The sequence below is a fragment of the Thamnophis elegans genome, chromosome 10 (genome assembly GCF_009769535.1).
Source record: "Thamnophis elegans isolate rThaEle1 chromosome 10, rThaEle1.pri, whole genome shotgun sequence".
Classification (NCBI taxonomy): Eukaryota; Metazoa; Chordata; class Lepidosauria; order Squamata; family Colubridae; genus Thamnophis; species Thamnophis elegans.
Genome location: NC_045550.1, coordinates 63,043,545 through 63,058,762, shown reverse-complemented (window position 1 = coordinate 63,058,762; position 15,218 = coordinate 63,043,545). Strand labels below are relative to the sequence as shown.

The 15,218-nt window shown below is 48.3% G+C and overlaps 1 protein-coding gene across 4 annotated transcripts in view; it reads right to left on the bottom strand.

The window, feature by feature from the left end:
* The window catches only part of SENP5 (SUMO specific peptidase 5), a 100,594-nt gene that overhangs the window by 56,458 nt on the left and 28,918 nt on the right, over positions 1-15,218 (bottom strand). For 2 of the 4 annotated variants that reach the window (XM_032225739.1, XM_032225742.1), the window contains exon 1: positions 1,554-1,663. The exons of 1 other annotated variant lie outside the window; for it this stretch is intronic. The gene's annotated coding sequence lies outside the window, so the exon portion shown is untranslated. Of the gene's footprint in view, positions 1-1,426; positions 1,519-1,553; positions 1,664-15,218 lie in introns of those variants that run through there. One more of the 4 variants, XM_032225740.1, reaches the window with a different exon arrangement.

Genomic DNA, 15,218 nt, shown 5'->3' with positions numbered 1-15,218 from the left:
ATGTTCGTTTTGTTGCCTCAAGTCCCTCGGAGGTTTTTTTGTGGACATCTTAAAATCGAAGCCAAGGAAACGGTTCTCATGCTCCCAGGGTTATCGAGATCATCTGGATAGATTTTATTAGAAACATTCCTCTGCTCGCGACAGAATAGCTTATGCCACCAGACTTGAAATTTTGGGCTTAGTGACAACTTCGCCATCTTCGATCCGACCTGAGCGTAGTACATAAAATTATCTGCGACAATGACTGCTTCAGCTTCAACCACAACAACACAATTGAGCTCACAAGAGATACAAACGTATGGTAAACCACTCCAAACAAAATTGCAGAAAATATGACTTCAGCAACAGAGTGATAAATGCCTGGAATGCTCTACCTGACTCCGTTGTTACATCCTCAAACCCTCACAGCTTCAACCTTAGACTGTCTACTGTTGATCTCACCCCATTCCTAAAAAGTCTGTAAGGGTCGTGCATAAGCCCACCAACATGCCTACCATCCCTGTCCTAATGCTTCCTTGTATTTGTATCATTTCATGTATTCATAATCATGTTTATAGCAATAGCAATAGTTAGACTTATATACCGCTTCATAGGGCTTTCAGCCCTCTCTAAGCGGTTTACAGAGTCAGCATATTGCCCCCAACAACAATCCGGGTCCTATAAACATAATCATGTTTATACTTACATCTGTTATCTAATTCATGCTTGACAAAATAAATACATTAAATAAAAATTAAAGCCCCCTCGGAGCTCTTTTGTGGGCACCTTAAAATTGAACCGAAACGGTTATCGCACTCCCGGGGTTATCGATGTCATCAGAACCGGGGGGTGTACTGTGTGTGCCTCTGCCGGATAGATTTCCTGATTGCTTCTTGTACCCGTACCCTATGACTATCCTTAAGTGTTGTACCTTATGATTCTTGACAAATGTATCTTGTCTTTTTATGTACACTGAGAGTTTATGCACCAAAGACAAATTCCTTGTGTGTCCAATCACACTTGGGCAATAAAGAATTCTATTCTATTCTCTCCTCTCTCCCCATTCCTATTCTAGATTTCATTAGAAACGGGCCGAGGGGAGCCTGGAGCTGACCCGAATCAAAGCCCTTTGGGAACGCAGAGCTTCCCTCCTCTCCCGCTGCCCTCCCCACCTCCCCGGGGAGGCACCTGCTTCCCTCAATGGACGCCCATCCTCGCCACCCTCCCAGGCAATCCCTCCCCAGAAGTTAGGGGGAAAGACACCCCCAACTCCCCACGGGAACCCCCGCCCCTAAGAGGATTCCGTCTGGAGGAATTTGGGGGGGTGTCTACTAGGCCGAAAGCCGGCCCTTCCCACCCGTGACTCCCCGCCCCTCCCCCGCAGGAAGCGCGGCGGGGGAAGGCACGCGAGCCCCCGGATCACCACGCCCCCTCCCGCCGCGCGTACCTTCGTCGCTGGGCGCATCCCGGCCTCCGAGAAGGGCTGGTGTCCCCCCACCTCCTGCTCCCGTCCCCCCCTCCCACCACTCTCCCCGGAGCGACAGCACCCGGCAACCGCCTCGGCAACGACTCACGTGGGTCAGGCTCCCACAAGCTACACGGCGGCGACCGGCCCCAGCAAGCCTACGTCATCCTCCAGCGACAAAACCTCGGAAGCGACGGGCGGGGAGAGCGACGGGGGGCGGAAGAGGGAGAGGAGGGAGAGGAAGGAGGGGGCGTTCTGCGCATGCGTCTGTGCGCCGGCGAGAGGGAGGGGAATCGGTACGGGGGCGGAGCAGTAAAGAAAAAAAAACTGGGGAAGCGCTGCCGTCATTTCTGTTAGAGAACAGAGAGGGAGCTAGGCGCATGCCCGACCAAATCCCCTCCTTTTTTTGGCGGCTAAGGTGCGCCTGCGCGATTGATTTCCCGTTGCTAGGATACAAGTGGTTCTTCGCTCTCCCCTTCGGGTGTCCAATAAGAAAACGGGGAAAGAGTAGAGAAGAAGCCCCTCCCCTATTTGTGGGCGGGGCATTCTGTTGAAGCCTGTTACGTGTTTATGTTGAATGTCTGAATGATGGGTGGCGCATTTATTTGAACGTCAGAAGAGGGAATTTGTGGACATGGACCATAACCATGCAGTAGTGCAGAAATGTGAACTCTGCTTTATTAGAGTGGAAATAACTTGTGAGGGCATTGTTTTTAAAAGATTGGACTGTTGAAAGAAATGTCCTTCTGGGTTCAGCTCCAAGTGGGGAAGAAGACACTGGAGACATGGAGGCTGCTTGGAAAGATGGTTTATTGTTGGACAGGGCCACATGGCTTGAGCCCTGACCAGAAAAGGGGATCACATGTTTCAATGTTGATGGAGAAGAAGAGAAGGGCTGAGGAAGGGGTTTGCTAGGCTTTTATACCCTGTTCAGTCCCACCTCTCTGTTTCCTGTTCCTGTGTAAGAAATGTATTCTGATTGGTTGTCAGACTCCCATGGTGCCATGCAGGGGGCTACTCTCTAGGCTGTGATGAGTTCTCAGTTGCCTTGTGGTCAGTTGAGTAATATCCCTTCCCCCTACAGCTGCAGTGAGGAGAAGTCTTTATTATGTAAAGTGGGCTAGCCTGGCCATCTTAATGGCCCATTAGCTGGGGATGGGCAGAAAGCTATAGGCAACTATTGTCTTTTAAAACATGTTTCTTTTCACATCCAAATAAATATTCTGCCTTTTCAATATTTCCTAGGATATTTCATTTTTCTGGGAGAGGGCTGGATGATAACTTCCTACAGGACTTTTAATGTAAAGTTAAACATTAAAGTCCTTATTTGACCTCAAGCTTGACACTTGGCAGCCAACTCTCAGCCCAACCCACCTAATAAGGTTGTTGGAATATAAATTCAACCAGTAAACCATCTTTCCAAGCAGCCTCCATGTTTCCAGTGTCTTTTCCCCCACTTGGAACTGAACCCAGAAGGAGATTTCTTCCAACACTAGAAATATTTAGTATTCAGGGGTGAGCATAACTTAGATGGAAACCTGAATGGAGAGGATGATGTTCTGGCAGGTCTCATCTTTTTGAAAAAGGGGGATCTTTCCTGCACTCTTGTCATATTCTTGCCAGAATATTTTATCCAGCAAGTCTTCTTACCGATATGCATTGCTGCTTACTTAAGACTTTTCTTTTTTAACTTCTGGGAACTAGGGCCAGCCCTATTATTATATATTTAATTTCACTTGAAGCATTAGACACAATGTTCACACACTTCATCCAAGGTTTGCACTATCTCTTGAACTAGAAAGTTGACTTTATGAGTCAGGGAAACACAAACGATCCAAGCTGAATGGCGCTGGCTGGTTGGTGACTCAGTGTGTGGTGTGAATAGCCTGGTTTTTGAATTCACCCGTTTTCTGGGGTGACGTAATGTACCAAAGCATAAATGAATCAATCTGGCTGGTTTTACATACAATAACACCCCTAGCTACACAGAGAGACAAATTTAGAGGAACTCAAGTCAAGCTTAGCGTGTTTTGCAAATGGAGCCAATGTTGCTTTTCCTAACAGGACTAGGCATGTTATGTGAATCAAGGTAAAGGTTCCCCTTGCACATATGTGCTAGTAGGAGCAGTGCTCATCTCCGTTTCAAAGCCGAAGAGCCAGCGCCATCCAAAGACGTGGTTCACCGACAAAACCGCGCCCGACTAAACCGCGTCGCTGACGTCATCAACAGCGCGGAGACAGAAGCACGCTGTAAACCCTAAACCTAAAATTAACCCCTAAAGCTAAACCTAACCCCCCTAAACCTAATCCTAAACCTAACCCTAAACCTACCCCTTAACCTAAACCTAACCCTTAACCTAACCTTAAACCTAACCCTAACCCTTAACCTAACCCTTAACCTAACCCTAAAACTAACCCTAAAACTAACCCTTACCTTAAGTTGAATCGGCTTGCTTTCAAAGCGCTATTTAAAGCGCCCTTCTTTCTCCGCGCTGGCTGTTGTCACCCTGTTGATGACGTCAGCGACGCGGTTTAGTCGAGTGTGGTTTTGACGGGTCACGCAAAGACGTCTCCCTGGTCATGTGGCCGGCATGACTAAATGCCAATGGCGCACGGAAATCTGTTAACCTTCCCACCAAAGGTGATTTCTATTTTTCTACTTGCATTTTTTTACATTCTTTCGAATTGCTAGGTTGGCAGAAGCTGGGACAAGTCACGGGAGCTCCCTCCGCTATGCAGCACTTAGAGATTCGAACCGCCAAACTGCTGACCTTTCTGATCAACAAGCTCAGCGTCTTAGCCACTGAGCCACCGCGTCCCTTCTTCTGTGAATACTGAGACTCAAATGACTTATTGGATATTACAAAAGAGCATTTCAGCATATTGTTGTCTTTACAGAATCCAAGCAAGGAAGGTTTTTTTATCTAAAGGGTTTACAGTGGTGGAGAGATGGAGGGAGAATACAGACAGTTTTGGAATTACGGCCACCACTGAGCCCAAAATTTATGTTGATGCAAAACTTAAGTGAGTTTTGCCCCATTTTACAACCTTTTTTGCCGCACATTTGTTAAGTGAATCACTGCAGTTGTTAAGTTAATAACATGGTTGTTAAGTGAACCTGGCTTCCCCTTGACTTTGCTTGTCAGAAAGTCACAAAAAATGATTGCATCGCCTCGCAACACTGCAACAATCATAAATGTGAGCCAGTTGTCAAGCATCCAAATATAAATCGTGTGACCGTGGAGATGCTGCAATGCTCATAAAGTGTGAAAAATGATCAAAAGTCACTTTTTTCAGTGCTTTTGTAGCTTGGAACAGCCACTAAATGACATGTTGTAAATTGAGGACTATCTTGTATATGTTTAGTTCAATTTCACTCACTAAGACTTGGTTACAGGTTAAGGAAACACAAAAAGGAAGATTGGCAAAAGTTTCACCAAATGGGGGGATGTGTGCAAGTATTTAGAGCTCAAACAGGTGGCGACCTGCAGATATTTATTAACAAATTGATTATTTAACATTGATCAGTTAACAAATTCTTATTAATATATTAATAGAGTTCACTTTTATTAAGCATTCCTTTTATTTCACTTTTCTTAGCAATAGCAATAGCAGTTAGACTTATATACCGCTTCATGGGGTTTTCAGCCCTCTCTAAGCGGTTTACAGAGTCAGCATATTGCCCCCAACAACAATCCGGGTCCTCATTTTACCCACCTGGGAAGGATGGAAGGCTGAGTCAACCCTGAGCCGGTGAGATTTGAACAGCCGAACTGCAGAACTGCAGTCAGCTGAAGTAGCCTGCAGTGCTGCATTTAACCACTGCGCCACCTCGGCTCTCTTGTGTTAAGCGATGTCATTTCACATTCATGAGTTTATATCAACCTACCAAAACAACATAAAAATGTTCCATCCCCATGTCGGAGTTTTATGCACAGACCTGTTTGGGAATGCATTCAGTCAAATATATTTATAGATCCTTTTCGGATCATTGCTTTTCTTGTCAGTTGGCCAACTTACTCCGTCTAGGGAGGGGTTAAGGTTACGGTGGGGAAGGTTTTCCTGGGAAGGATGAGTGGGAGCACAACAGGAGGGTGCGCCAAGAGTGCCCAAACTCAAAGCCGCAAAGAAAGAATTACAATGGGAACATAAACTGCAAGAAGCAGGAACATGGGAAAGGTCAACACAATGAAAGATTACATGAATCAACAGCTCCAGGGATTCTCAGATAAAAACCATATGGTATCCTGGGGTCCCAGGAGATCTCCAGGGGCCCACAGGTGAAAAACATAATGGGGGCCACAACATGTACCAAGGGGCCACAGGAAAACAAACTCTGTAGGTCAGTGTTTCTCAACCTTGGCAACTTGAAGATGTCTGGACTTCAAGTCCCAGAATTCCCCAGCCAGCGAATGCATTCGCTGGCTGGGGAATTCTGGGACTTGAAGTCCAGACATCTTCAAGTTGCCAAGGTTGAGAAACACTGCTGTAGATAGTCCTCAACTTAACGCCTTAATGAAACCTACCTATCATGCCTCAGTGGCTAAGACCCTGAGCTTGTTGATCAGAAAGGCTGACAGCTCAGTGGTTCGAATCCCGAGTACAGGTCTCCTGCGTGAGCAGGGGGTTGGGCTAGATGACCTCAAAAGGTTTCTTCCAACTCTTTTACTGTTTACTGTTCCAAAGTCATATTGGTTGCAAGTTGGGTCAACCACATGACCCCCAATTTTTTTCTTTTTTGCAGCAATTGTTTAGATTTTGTTTTGCTCTTCAGAATACATTTTTCTTAGGTTATAACTTATAAAGTATTATAAGTTATAAAATAAAAATGCAAATAAGAGGACAATGAAGGGGAAGGGGAAAGGGGAAAGAAAAGTGAGGAAGGGTAGGGAAAGAAAAAGGAACATTGACTTCCGACTATATGTTACAATAGAATAAGGCATTAATAACAAATCATAACTTTTTGTTTTACCAGAATGGCATTTTGCAATTGTGAAGTGAGCACTGCAACTGGTCCAGCGATACGCTGTGGACCGCTTCTGTCATAAAACATGTACATGTGACCACACTGGCAATTGTTCTGACCGAGGCTTCCCCAGAGCATGAAGCAAACTCCTGGTCCCTACAAAAACCCCTTTCATTAATTTACTGTGAATTCTTCTCATTCCCATCCAGCAAAGTCTTTCAAGGGAGGATTTACAGTCACAGACCTTCTCTGGCTTGGAGAGCTGCCAGGCCGATATCTCCAAGACTTGGCAAGGCGTCGCAAAGAGTTACGAAGCAATTAAGCGAACTGATTGTCTCCTGCAAACTCCACTCCCCTTTCGCTCCTCTTTTATTTCCTCTGGGAGGAGCCATTCATCATCCACTTGTGGCCTTATTCCCAAGTCAACCCCTGTTCTTTAGCTGTTCCCTTCGTCTGGCAACTCTGTGCATGTGCACACTGGGAACAGGCTCCAGCTGTTCCTCTGCCCCATTGACGTCTGACTCTGAAGGCAGCTGAAGGCATACGGCTCTGGCCCCCTCTCTGCCTCCGACTCAGAGCCCTCATCAGAGCCTTCCCCAGCCTCCAGGACTGGCCCATGTTCTTCCCTAACCTCCTCACTCTCCAAATCTGCTGCCAGCTCTGCTGGCCGCTGGTGGGCCACAACGCTAAGGAGGGTATAAAAAGAACACCCCCCCCAAAAAAAAACCCATAATGAAAAGAGAGCAGTGAAGCCTTGAAAAGCTGAGTGTACACACAGGTCGGCATATTCTGCATTAGAGCAAACTGTAGGTCCATTTAAATTGTTATTTGTCATTATTTGCAAATTTTTACTTCTCTGTTGAAGGCCTTTCCTTGCCCTTAGCTCTGGCACCAACATGCCCCGTCAGCTTCTTTCTGCCACAGACTCTGAAAGTTGCTGCATCTTGTTCCCATCACAGAAAGGTGTCAAGCATCAGCCTTCCTTTGTTCAAATAGCCTTTTCTCTTCTCATTCTGGCCCCATCCAAGGTTAGTCACACAGGCTATGAAACGTGTCCAGCTTTGTCACCCGTTCCTCTGACAGCATTGGCCACCACAAAAGCGCGTAGGACAAAATCGCGCTCGACAAAAGCGCGCTGTGACGTCATCACAGCGCGACGAAAAAGTTCGAAAAATGTAAAAATAAAGCGAAAACCTTACCCTAAGCCCCCCAAACCTAACCCTAAACCTAACCCTTCACCTAACGCTAAACCTAACCCTAAACCTAACCGTTAAAGTAATGAAAAACCTAACGCTAACCCTTAACCTAACCCTAACGCTAACGCTAACGCTCTAAAGCTAACCCTAACCCTTAACCTAACCCTAACCCTAACCCTTACCTTTATGTGAATCGGCTTGCTTTAATTTAATTTTTATTAATTTTTATTTGAATTTTTCGATCTTTTTCGTCGCGCTGTGATGACGTCAAAGGCGCGATTTTGTCGATCGCGCTTTTGTCGTCCACGCTTTTGACCTGTCACGGCCAAGACAATTGAACTGGAGGAAGATAGGCGATGCAGAAATAGATTGGCCCATGTTCCTCCCCAACCCTCCTCACTGTGCAAATCCGCTGCCAACCCTACCGGCGAGCCACAACACCTATGGCCATAAATGTGGGCTGGTTGCCACATGCCCAACATGCAGTCATGCGCTGGACAAGCCATTGGAACTCCCAAACTAGGGTGTAAGTACCTCCAGGGCGATCCATTATAACTTTAAACAGTCCCTAAGTGACCAGTCATAAGTCAAGGACTACTTGTATCATACTGCACATATACAGGTAGTCCTCGACTTACGACACTTCATTCAGTGACCGTTCCAAGTTACAGCGGCACCGAAAAAATGTGACTCATGACCATTTTTCAAACAACCATTGCAGAATCACCATTGTCACGGGATCAAAATTCAGATGCTTGGCAACTGACTCATACTTATGACTGTTGCTGGCTCATGTGGTCATCTTTTGCGACCTTCGAACAAGCAAAATCATTGGGGAATCCAGATTCACTTAATAAACCGTGTTTCTCCGGCAAGAAAAAATCGTAAAATGGGACAAACTCACTTAACAAATGTTTCGTTTAGCAACTCACATTTTAGGCTCAATTGTGGTTGTAACTCGAGGATTACCTGTACACCGTTCTGTTGATACCAGAAAATGCGCCAGTTACTGTCCCATCTGCTAACAGGCTGAGTCTGGTTGGCAAAGAAGTGAGGCAAAGCTGAATATTCTCTTATTTATTTATTCAACCTACGTGCTGAATGTATGTATATTGAGAAAAGCTTGATTAGAAAAAGATGAGCTTTGGTTTTAAAGGAAGGCACATCAATAATCTGTGCTATGCAGATGGCACTGCTCTGATTCCTGAATGTATAAATGATCTGCAACCTTATTAATGAAAGTCAAGGAGCACAGTGAAAAAGGATTAAGATTAAATATATCGCAGACCCAACTAATGACACAGGCATAGCAACCAGCTTCAGAACTGACAATGAAGATTCTGAAGGGGTAGATAACAAATGTCTTAGTCTTGAATAACTGAATAATAAAGGAACAAGCAATCATGAAATGTATCACGGACTAGGACTTGGTAGAGAAGTCATCCCAAAAAGATATTCAGATGCTGGGATTTATGTCTACCTACAAAGAACAAAATTCTGCAGGCAGTGATTTCCCTTTGTGGCCTTCTAGCGAAAGGTGGACTTTGAAGTAGTAGGATAGACAACATATTGACACTTTTGAATTTTGGTGGATACTGTGGTTAGGCCAGAAAACAAATCCATTGGATCATCAAGCCAACCAACTCAAGACACAAATTACCAAGATCAAACTATCATATCTTGGATACTGTATGCATTCGTGACCCAACAAAAGCGCTAATGTCATAAGCGTGCCGACAACACAGCGGCGCTAAAACCGCGATGTCAAAAGCGCACCGACAACAGCGCGCCGACAACAGCGTGCCGACAGAAGCGCGATTTAATTTAAGGTAAGGTTTAGGGTTAGGTTTAGGGGTAGGTTTAGGGGTAGGTGTAGGGGTAGGTTTAGGGTTATGTTACAGCGCGCTTTTGTCGGTGCGCTTTAGGGCTAATTTGTCGCTCATTCGTCGCACGGTTTTGTCACCGCGCTTTAGTCACCGCAGTTTAGTCAGGCGCACTTTTGTTGTGCGCGCATTTGTGGTGGAACCGTATGCATTATGGACTTTTTCCAGACAGTTGTCTAGAGAAGTCTATAATGCATAAAGTACCGTATATACTCGAGTATAGGCCGACCCGAATATAAGCCGAGGCACCTAATTTTACCACAAAAAAAACTGGAAAAGTTATTGACTCGAGTATAAGCCTAGGGTGGGAAATACAGCAGCTACCGGTAAATTTCAAAAATAAAAATAGATACCAATAATGTTTTTGAATATTTATTTCAAAGAAAAACAGTAAACTAGCGGTGTATTCAATGAAATACTTCACTCACCTCATGATGCTGATGTCCCGCTGTGATGATGATGTCCCGTGCAGCCGCGGGAGCGATGTCCCGCCTCCTATGACACACGGCACAGTGATTCCTATCATTGGATCACTGTACCAGAGGAGGTGGGACATCGCTATGTGGCTGCCATAACAAGGAGGAGGTGGGACATCGTTGCAGAGCGGCAGGAGGGGGAGGAAGGGGAATCATAAGACAGCCCTGCATTACATTAGAACGTGAGGAGGGGGGATGGTGCGGTGCGCGCTGCGCGGCAAACTGACACAGAGGGAGGGGAAACTCACAGGGGCACTGGGCCATTCACGAGTGTCACCCAGCGGCATGGCCCCGCCCCTTTTTCTCCTCCATTTCGGGCAAATTTTTCACTGACTCGAGTATAAGCCGAGGCGGCTTTTTTCAGCCCAAAAAGTGGGCTGAAAAACTAGGCTTATACTCGAGTATATACAGTATCCAAAATAGATGATAGATGGATGATGGATGGTAGATGATAGATTAGATAGATAGGAAGAGAGACAGATGGAGGATGGATGGATGGATGCATGGATGGACAGTTCTCTAGAGAAGTCCATAATGCATAAAGTACCATATCCAAAATATGGACTTCTCTAGACGTTTGTTTAGAAAGATCCATAATGATGGGCAAAGCATAAAAGAAGAGACAAGGAATACAATCAGCAGCAAGATAGATGGATTTTATTACAATGGGAATGGATGCAAGCTGAAAAGGATCAATTATTTATGTTTAGAGCTAGGGAATTATGGCCCCTTTATGACTTATGGAGCGCATGTGCGAGATCGGAAAAATGGCTCCCAGGCGTTTGCTCCGGTCTGACGAGGTGAGCAAACACCGAAAAAATCTGAAAAAAAACAAACAATTCGCACCTCAAAGAAGGGCCTGGGGATGTCCGGAATTCAGGGGACCCGTGGAGCCCAGACCTTTGCGGGGGTCGCCGCTTCTAGGCGACCCCGGATTGCACAACTTCAGAGCTCTGTGTGCTGTGAGCTGCCTGTGTTGCTCGGCGGTGGGGGGGGGGGGCGGCGCCACGTCGGCTGCAGCGGTGGCGTTTTTCGGCGGCTTTGACGAATTTACTTTACTTACTGGGCTGCTTTGTTGGGGCTGCACTGGGCTATTATCGCCCCGGAGGGAGAGAGAACGATCTGAAGTAGTGTTGGGACTGGGCAGACCGCATGGTTGGCTTTCCCTGAAGCTGCGTCGGCCCCTCCGGATGGCTTCCTTCCCTATTCAGCCTCACTTCCTTTCCAGCATTGCCTCCTTCCTCCTCCGTCCCTGTCTGGTCAGGTGGCTCTTTGGACGTGTTCTACTCTTTGTTCGTCCTCGTTGCGGTGGGGTCTCCCCTTGCGTTTTCCACCCACCATTCAGCGCTTCCCTACTGTGGCATTTCAACATCTTGCCTCCTCTAGCCGCGGCCTCTGGATTTTTAGACCCACTGGCACAGCCCCACCTGGCTTCGAACATCATCATCATCACTCGCCATTACTCTTGGGGCTCTATCTGGGACAGCGCCTGTGGAAGAAGGCCACCTGCCTCCCTCAATTGCTCCGAACTCTTTGGACCCTTTCAGATCTGTAGAAGAGGGGGACACAAGTTACTCCTCTGTATACCTTCTCTGGACCACAACTGGACGCTAATTATTCTAACCATCTTGAACACTGAGAGCCATTTGGCTTTGCCTGAACTCGCATCCTAACAGCTGCGCAACCCATCTTTTTTCTTTCTTTTTTCTCCTTCTTTTCTCTTGCTTTGTATGGGATATGTTTGTGATATGTATGCAATTGAGTGAATGATCCCACTTTTTATTACCATTATTGTTGTATTCTCTGTTTTTAACTACTACGTGGGGACTGCCTGGGTGAGTGAATGAGTGTGTTTGATTCGGAGGGCCTGCCGGGGAACGCGGGAGCCATAGGGGTGGTTGAGGGAACCACGGACATGGGAGTGGGCCGGAGCATTACGGTCGTAACAGGGAGGGGCAGATATGGCGGGGACTTTAGGGCAGGCCATTACCGGGGAAGGAGGGTTCGCTACGTCACAGAGATCCCTCCTTCTGGCCCTATGAGTCCCACTCCAAGGCCAGATGGCGCGAGTAATCAGGACCCTGGTCTCAGGCTGCTGTTGCTAAATGCCAGGTCTGTAGTTCACAAGGCTCCCCTCGTCCGGGACTTAATTTTAGACGAGAGGGCAGACCTGGCATGTATTACTGAAACCTGGCTGGGCCCAGAGGGAGGAGTCCCCCTCGTAGAGATGTGCCCAGAAGGTTTTCAGGTGCTTCATCAGCCGAAAGTCCAGGGAAGGGGTGGAGGTGTGGCTATTGTTATCCGAGAGTCTCTAGCACCTCGTAGGATCCCTGCTCCGGAGCTTGTCGGGTGTGAGTCCCTACTGGTGAAGTTGGACCTCAAGGGTCAAGTGGGTTTGCTGTTAATGTACCTGCCTCCCAACAGCGTTGCAGCAGCCCTCCCCTCGCTCCTCGAGTCGGTAGCCGAGCTGGCGATTGAGTTCCCCAGGCTTATTGTTCTGGGGGATTTCAATTTGCCTTCGCTCGGTGAACACTCTGATGGAGCGCAGGAGTTCATGGCTTCCATGACAGCCATGGGCTTGACCCAGGTAATTCGGGGCCCAACCCACTCAGCGGGTCACACGCTCGACCTCGTATTCCTCTCGGAGCAGTGGACTTGTGATCTTGGTCTGAGGGGTAATGAGATCATACCCCTGTCGTGGTCAGACCATTGCCTACTGAGGCTTGACTTTCGGAGGCCAAACCTCCGCTGTAGGGAGGAGGAACCGACCAGATGGTTCCGCCCCAGGCGACTTATGGACCCCTTGAGGTTCCAGACGGAGCTTGGGGTTATTCCTGATACTCTCGCCCACAGTCCGGTGGAGACCCTGGTTGCAGCCTGGAACTCGGCAGCGACGGGGTCTCTTGACCGGATTGCGCCACTACGGCCGCTCCGAGGCTGTGGATCCAGGAGGCCTCCTTGGTTCACCGAGGAACTCCGGGAGAGGAAGCGCCGCAAGAGACGCCTAGAGCACTTGTGGAGGTCCAACAGATCCGAATCGAACCGAGCACTTCTAACATCGTGCATCAAGGATTACATCAGGGCAATTAGGACGGCAAAAAGATCTTACATTGCCACCTTGATTGCCTCCGCCGAGTCGCGCCCAGCCGCCCTGTTTAGGATAACCCGTTCCCTCCTAAATAGGAGGGATACGGGGGACCCCTTGCAGGGTAGGGCTGAAGAGTATGTCCAGTTCTTGGCGGACAAAGTTGCTCGGTTTTGGTCGGAGTTGGACTCCGATTCTGCAGTTCCAGCCGAGGCTCAAGGGGATAATCTGGTAGACCATCGCTGGGTTGAGTTTCAGGATGTTGCCCCTGGGGATGTGGACAAGGCCGTGAGAGCTGTGAGTGCCTCCACATGTGTACTGGACCCGTGCCCCTCCTGGCTGGTTGTTAACAGCAGGGAGGTGACACGGGGCTGGATCCAGGCGGTTGTTGCCGCCTCCCTTCGGGAGGGGGTCTTTCCCCCCGCACTTAAAGCGGCGGTGGTGAGACCCCTCCTGAAGAAACCATCCTTGGATCCAGCCGTCCTTAACAATTACCGTCCAGTCTCCAACCTCCCCTTTGTGGGGAAGGTTGTTGAGAAGGTGGTGGCCTTTCAGCTCCAGCGGACCTTGGAGGAAGCTAGCTATCTTGACCCATTCCAGTCCGGCTTCAGGCCTGGCTACAGCACAGAAACCGCTTTGGTCGCATTGACCGATGACCTCTGGAGAGCCAGGGATGGAGGCCATGCCTCCATCCTAGTTCTCCTTGACCTCTCAGCGGCTTTCGATACCATCGACCATGGTATCCTTCTGCGACGACTGCGAGAGGTGGGGGTGGGAGGCACTGTTTTACAGTGGTTCTCCTCTTACCTTTCGGACAGGTCGCAGTCGGTGTTAGTTGGGGGGCAGAGATCGAACCCTAGGCCCCTAACATATGGGGTGCCGCAGGGTTCGGTTCTGTCTCCCCTACTTTTCAACATCTACATGAAACCGCTGGGCGAGATCATTCGGCGGCACGGGATAAAATACCATCAGTATGCGGACGATACCCAGCTGTATCTGTCCGCCCCGTGCCAACTCAATGAAGCGGTGGACGTGATGAACCAGGGACTTGAAGCCGTTAGGGACTGGATGAGGGCTAACAAACTCGTGCTCAACCCGGATAAGACCGAGTGGCTGTTGTGTTTTCCTCCCGCCAATTTGGCAAGTATTCCATTGCTCAGGCTGGGGGGGTCAAACATTATACCCCTCAGACAGGGTCCGCAACTTGGGAGTCCTCCTGGACCCACAGCTGACCTTCGAACACCATTTGTCAGCTGTGACCAGGGGGGCATTTGCCCAGGTTCGCCTGGTGCACCAGTTGCGCCCCTACCTGAATCGGGAGGCTCTCACAACAGTCACTCGTGCCCTTGTGACCTCTAGGCTGGAGTACTGCAATGTGCTCTACATGGGGCTGCCCTTGAAGAGTATTCGGCGACTTCAGCTAGTCCAGAATGTGGCCGCGCGAGCGATTGTGGGTGCACCTCGCTTCACCCACGTAACACCTATCCTCCGCGAGCTGCACTGGCTACCTGTCGATCTCCGGATACGCTTCAAGGTGCTACTTGCCACCCATAAAGCCCTCCATGGTAGTGGATCTGGGTACTTGAGAGACCGCCTACTGCCAATCACCTCCATTCGACCAATTAGATCTCACCGATTAGGCCTCCTCCGAGTTCCATCCGCCGGTCAATGTCGACTGGCGACCACGCGGAGGAGGGCCTTCTCGGTGGCAGCTCCGACCTTATGGAACGATCTCCCCGTGGAGATCCGTACCCTCACCACCCTCCAGACCTTCCGCACAGCCCTTAAAAACTGGCTTTCCTGTCAGGCCTGGGGCTAAAGATTGCAACCCGCCCGAATGGTATGAATGTTGTGTTTTAATGATGTTTGTTCTATATGTTAAAAGTTTGTTTCCCCCCCCCCCTTTTTAAGTTGTAAGCCGCCCTGAGTCCCCCCAGGGAAAAGGGCGGCATATAAATAAACTTTAAATGAAAATAAATGAAATGAAATGAAAAATGACTTGTGGACTTCAACTCCCAGAATTCCTGAGCCGGCCTGGGAGTTGAAGTCCACAAGTCATAAAGGGCCTATAGTTTCCCACCTCCGATTTATATGCTCACCAAGAATCAACAGCAGTTTATGGCACTTGACCAATCAATCAAAAGCAAATCAAAAAGGAATTCAGTATT